Source organism: Phoca vitulina, unplaced genomic scaffold, assembly GCF_004348235.1.
Source record: "Phoca vitulina isolate PV1807 unplaced genomic scaffold, GSC_HSeal_1.0 scaffold36, whole genome shotgun sequence".
In the NCBI taxonomy this organism is placed as follows: Eukaryota; Metazoa; Chordata; class Mammalia; order Carnivora; family Phocidae; genus Phoca; species Phoca vitulina.
The window spans coordinates 6,887,514-6,893,712 of record NW_022589739.1 but is presented as its reverse complement, the minus strand read 5'-3'; the positions used below and the strand labels follow the sequence as shown (position 1 = coordinate 6,893,712).

Below are 6,199 nucleotides of genomic sequence, written 5' to 3'. Positions count from 1 at the left end.
AGAAATCCCATTGTTACGAATATTCACAAAAATAACTGATGAAAACATCATGAGAACGTGGGTTTCACGGACAAAGAAGGGCTTTCTGGTGGAATTTCACATTTGCAAAATTGGTAGATGGCATTTAAACGAGAATTATGATTTACTAAGTGTAGTCAAAGATAGAATTCTCCCATTTGGGTCTACTTATCTTTGCGATATATCTTTTTTTTTTGCGGGGGGGGGGGGGGCGGGCAACAACAGCCATTAGGACTAAGTATTGACATTAACCGAACTTAAAAGCATACTTTGTAGTTTCATAAAATATTAAACTAAGATTTATTAAAGCCATTTTTAATCATGTTGCTCTCCCTAAACAGACTTTTGCAAATAACTTTAAAGTGAAAGGAAAAAGGGATATTGTACCATTCATTAAAAATGAAGTATTATCGGGGCGCCTGGGTGGCTCAGTCATTAGGTGACTGCCTTCAGCTCAGGTCGTGATCCCAGGGTCCTGGGATTGAGCCCTGCATTGGGCTCCCTGCTCAGCGGGAAGCCTGCTCCTCCCTCTCCCACTCCCCCTGCTTGTGTTCCCTCTCTCACCGTGTCTCTCTCTGTCAAATAAATAAAATCTTAAAAAAAAAAAATGAAGTATTATCTTAACCACATCCTTTGACATCCATTTTAGGTATGCTTTGTAATATATAATATATTAATACAATTGCATGTGCATATCATTTATAAATAAGTACATTGTAAATACCAGGCTGTGAGGTAGAAGGAATAAAACCTGGTGCTTAAAGGAGGCCACTATGTGACAGCAGTTGGCACAGGGAAGACACAGTGGGTGCTCACTAATGACTGGTTCCACTTCCTCCTTTAGTGACGAATTTGATGCGAGAAGTGAAAAGGAGAGAGTCAAGGAGGCCTCCCCAGTATGGCCTGGAGTGGAAGGTGGTGCTATCCTTCCCTAAGACTGGAAACACAGGAGCAGGAGCAGGTTCTGGCACGATCCTGGGAGGAAATTAGGAGTTTGAGTTTGGGACTACAAACCTCCAGTGGAGATGGCCCCCAGGAAGCTGGATATACCACCTGCAGCTCTAGAGGACATCCTGGGTTGGAGGTGGGGTTCAAAAGTCGTTAGCAGGCAGGAGGTTGTTGAAACCACAAGACTGGGGTAGGCCTGCGGAATGACAGAGGAGACAGGCTGCGGTGCGACCTGGCGGAACACCACAATGAAAAGCCCGGCCTTGGAGGCTGAGAAGGTGTAGTCACCAAGGTATGCAGGAAATGAGAAGAGAAAGCGGCGGGCGCCAACTCTGGAAACTTTCGTACTCCACGCGATCCAGGAAGGAAGGGCGTGGTCAGCAGGTTCAAACGCTGGGGAGAAGCGAGTAAGGGGCTACAAGGCACAAGGCTGGATTTAGCAACTAGGAGGTCAGTCGGGACTTGGAGGGGCGGGTGTATAAACTGCAGAGCAGGGGGTTGGAGGAGTGAGTATGTGAGTGTGAGCGCGTGTGTGTTTGTGTGCGTGCGTGTGTGTACGCGTGCTGGGAGGGGCAGGAAGGTGATCCAAGGGACCAGGCTGACGCCTAGCTGATGCTTGCCGGTCCGTTCAGCTACAGGGAGTAAGTCACCTATTTGGGGGCCGTGACCCCAGACTCTCACCTTGGGAAACGTCCTGGCGAGGGAGGAAACTCGAGCAAGTCGGAACACGGCAGCAAGCGCTCTCGGGCCTGGCGGGTGGCAGCGGAGGCGAATTCCGAGGAGCCCGGCTGGAGCCTGACCCCGGGCTGCGGCGGGCGCGCTTCCGGCCGGCCGGGGGACAGGGCGGCCGCCGCGCCCCTGGCGCTCTCAAGTTTCCTGTTGGCAGCGCCGCCCGGGCGCCTCAGGTAGCGGCGGGCAGGCCTGGTTGGCGGGTGGCGGGCAGGCAGACCCGCGCGGCTGCGACGGCCCGGCCCGCGCCCCCCTGCTGCCCGCTCCTCGCTTCTCTGCTCCGCGCCCAGGTAGGGCACCGACCCGGGCGGCGCGCGGCTGGCGGGCTTCTTCCGTGAGGAGGCGGCTCTCCTCCTCCCGCCAGGCCGGCCGGGGGGCTCGGGGGTGCGGAGGTGCGGGCGCCGCGGCGCTGCGCTCGCAGAACGCTCGGTCCCCGCCCCGCCGCCGGCTCCAGCTGAGCCGGCCCGGGGGCGCGGCCTGGCCCGGGCCGGGCCCCGGCTGGCTGCGGTGCCGGACAGCCCCTCCGCGGCGCTTGCCGTGCGCCCTGCCCCGCGCCGCCAACTGCCCTCCAGCCCCGAGGGCCGCCCCCTTCGGGCCCACGACAGGGCCCTGGCCCCGGAACCCGATGAGTGCGCGCGATGCTGCGAGGCTGACCTTGGGCCCGCGCCCCGCGGCCCCTGCTGCCCAGGACCGGAGCTGGAGCCCCCGGAGGTCGGAACCTCGGCTCTGGGTTTCGCAGGCCACCCTGGCGGCGGCGCCAACCCCGGACTCAGCCCTGCCTGGGCCCTTGCCTGTGCTCCGGCCGCTGTCTCTGCGGTGGCCTGGGCTGCAGCCAGTCCGGGGTGGCAGCATGTCCCGGGTCCCTCAATTTCTCTAAACCTCTCGAATCCAATGTAGGCCGCCAGGGAGCTGAGATGAGGCTGGCTCACTTAAGCTCCCGGGGAAGTTTCTAGGTGTTTGACGACCAGCCGGATGCCCATGGCTGCGGAGATGGACAGGATGACAGGGTGTGGGTTCATTCGAGGCCTTCATCCTTACCTCTTTGGCTCTCTCCCAGCATGGGAGGTGTACTGGCCTCTGGAAGTCTGCTTTCTGCCCTTGAACTTTGCCAGTGGAGCTCCTAATGGCTCGTCTCGGCTGGCGGAGGCCTCTGGGGGAAGTTTTGAGAGACCCTGGAGTAGGAGAGGCTTGCTAACTACAGTGTCATTTCCCCAAACTGTTAGATCCTTGTATGTGTCTGGAAGCTTAGGTGTGACAAATTAGCAAAGGAGCCAGGTGAAAGCTGGAAGGAAGGAATTTTAGCATGGTCTTGAGCCCATGTTGGCTATCCCCCTTGACGTGGTGACCAGCAATTGGTCAGCTTCAGGGAAAAGTTGATGGTGGCTGGAACCCTCATGGGAGAAATTCCTCCCCTGGCTGTGAAGCATCTTTGCTGAGTGATAGTTGAGCTATTGAGCCAGGAAGACAGAGCTCCTATCAGCTCTCACATCTCCAAGTGTTGGCAGCAGGTTTGGAGTAATAAGCCTGGGCTGGCTACTCCTCTGGGTGAAACTCTGAGGGGGTGGCTTGCTGTGAAGATAATGGAACTGGCTGCCCTGTCTAAGAATCATGCAGTTTGCATGGATGGGTTCTGGGGAGACTCTTGGACCTCTTGGCCCCACCCTCAGCACACCCTTAGTCCTTCTGAGATCCTAGATGAGGGATGAGTAGCTTTCAGCTAGGTCAAAAATTTCTTTGAGAGATGAGGCCTGTTTTTCTTGTCCTGACACTAGGTGAATAGCTTTTCAAATGGCCTCAAAATCATACCCAGATCTTTTTTTTTTTTTTAAATCATACCTAGATCTTGAAAATATCATGGGCAGATAAAATATAGCCTTGGGATTAAGCAGGGAGATACCTTTTCTCCCCTAAAGCTCATTGGTCTTCCTGGTTCTTCCCCCAAATATATTAATCTCTTAGATCTTCTGAGTGCTGGCTGCATATCGAGGAGAGGAGACCTTGTCTTTGGGCTTTGATATATAAGGGGCCTAGGGCATAGAAAGATGGGCTCATGGCTAGAACACTGGCCATGCAAAGTCAGCAAGAAGTATCAATCATAGAGGAGAAGGCTGTTTCTCCTGATCTGGTTTCACATTTAAACATGGTTTCCTTCTCTTTGCTCCCAAATAGGAGCTTGAGAGAGTGCCTGGCATATAACTGCACTCCATAAGTAATATTGAATAAAAGGATTCAGTGTCTAGATGAAACTTCATGTTTGGTTTCCCAGTTGGACTGCCTCTTGTACCTGATATCATGATGACAATGACGTTGATAAATAATACTTTAAAGCATATACTATGTGCCAGGTACTATTCTAAACCTATTCTAGCATATTTACACATGCTAACTAATTTAATTGCCATGACAACTGATAAGGTTGGTACTGTTATTATCCCCATTTTATAGGGAATAAAACCGAGCCAGAAAAATTGAATAACTTGCTCAAGGTCATGCAACTAAGTTGTAAAACAGGAATCAAACCTAGGTAGTCTGGCTTGAGCCTATCTATTTAACCATATACTCTACTGACTCTTGAGATTGCCATAGATAGATTAATCACTTAAATCGTTCACTCATTCATTATTTCATACATTCATTCATTCAGTGAATATTTATTGATACCTACTGTATTGTAGGCAGGGGGATACAAGAGTGAATGATGTGGGCAAGGCCTGTCATGGAGCTGATATTTAGCGGGTGAAGCCCCTTTGTCCAACTCCCATGAGAGTCATGCACGCCTCAGAAAGATGAGAAGGAAAAATGAACCCTTAGAGGCAAACCCAAAGCATCCTTTCAGAGGAAGGGGGAGTAGTATCTTTCTTGGTGAGACATAATTTGATTCTAGCCTTTCCTGTCCTGGTGTTTGTAAGGGGTACATAAGTGGTAAAAGTGAATGCAGTCTGGTCTCCTGGGCAGGAGATGCAGGCCCTGGGTCTGGTTATCACAGATTGTCTTAATTTTTGTTCGAAGAGGAAATAAGGCTTTGAGCTTGGGACCAGTGCTCCTTAGTCCAAGGAGACTTCTAGGCCACGAGGGGCAGTGACATGTTAAGCTCAAGATGGACTTGTGAGGTCATGAGTGAAGTTTGCCCTCCCAAGACAGAGTCACAGTCTCCTCCTAAACTGCCACTGTTCTGGAGGCTCTTCTATCTCTTTGGCTCTAGCAGGACCCTTGGCTATTGTCCCAATCTATATTATCTTAGCTGAGCTGCTACCCATCTCTGTCCGGACCTGATGGAGTGGATCTCACATCCATACCTGGGCCTCAGCAACGCAGCTTTCTCTATGTTGGAAAATGAAGGCTCAGGTGGAAGGCATTTTCCAAAGCCTGTGCCACGGATATTAATAGGTCTTTTTTCCTATGGTGGCAGTGGTGAGAGGGTCAAATAAGTGTGTTGGGCTAAACAAAGCCAAACAGCTTTCTTTACTAAAGGACTCTCTGGTGTTTAGAATCTGCTAGTAGAAATTGTGCATGAATCCCCATAAGGGATTATGGTATATAGTATTTTCCAAGCCTTCTGACCTTGTATGTTCTATACACTACACTTTGGAAAGTGCTTGTTTAGACTGAGGCTATCCATGGTCTGGTGACAGGTGCAGAATAGAATTCCCTGAACTGGATCTGGGTAGATTCTCAGATGCATGCGCTAGGAAGCTCCCACTGCAGCCCTCGTTGTACCTCCCCCTCCCCAAAACATGTCAGCAGAAGGAATCACTTGCCCCTCCTCCCTTCTGGCAGAACAATACTAAGGACCTGGACCTTTTCCCCCTATGCTTTAAGTTCGTTTAATTATTTAATGAATACATATTACCCTCCCTCTAGGTTGCTTGTAGCTTGCTGATCGCGCTGTTTATGAAACAGCTGTGAGGACAGGTGGGTTGTAATCTCTGGGTAGCTCAAGCCCAGCAGCAGCCCGAGGATTATGTGTCAACCCTGTAATCCTGCTCTGCACACACAGGAATCATTATGAGGGCTCAGGAAGGCACAATCTAACGATTGGACGTGAGGAGGTGACTCAGGCCCAAGTCGGGGCTAGCACTAGCCTCCTGGTAAACAACTGACCCATCCTTTCTGGGCTCTTGTCCCCAGGATTTCAACAGCATCACAGAAATAGCCATTTTGCTCACGGTTATTTCCCAGACCCACACCATTTGTCTAAGTCACTGTATCGGTCCTGAGCCTTGCTTTCAGAGGACTGCTTCTGTGGCTCACTTGAGGCAGGGCCACCGTCCCCAGGGAGGGCAGCAGCTGTGGCGGCAGGCGGGTCAAGCGCAACCAGTGCTCCGGAGGCTCCGCAGAGCTGGAGGCCCACGTGGGAGTCAAGAGCGGCAGTAAGAGGAAGAGGAGGGGGTGGGTGGGCTCAGGTGGGTCAGAAGGGACAGCCTTCTTTTCTGGGGTGTGTGTGTGCGTGTGTGTGTGTGTGTGCGCGCGCGCGTGCGGGTATGTGTGTGTGTGCCCACGCACG

General features: G+C 52.0%; 1 protein-coding gene across 1 annotated transcript in view; it reads left to right on the top strand.

Moving 5' to 3' along the window:
- Positions 1-1,808: 1,808 nt before the first annotated feature.
- Positions 1,809-6,199, top strand: part of AMPD3 (adenosine monophosphate deaminase 3) — a 45,196-nt gene continuing 40,805 nt past the window's right edge. Inside the window, exon 1 of the mRNA XM_032427330.1 lies at positions 1,809-1,985. The gene's annotated coding sequence lies outside the window, so the exon portion shown is untranslated. The remainder of the gene's footprint in view (positions 1,986-6,199) is intronic.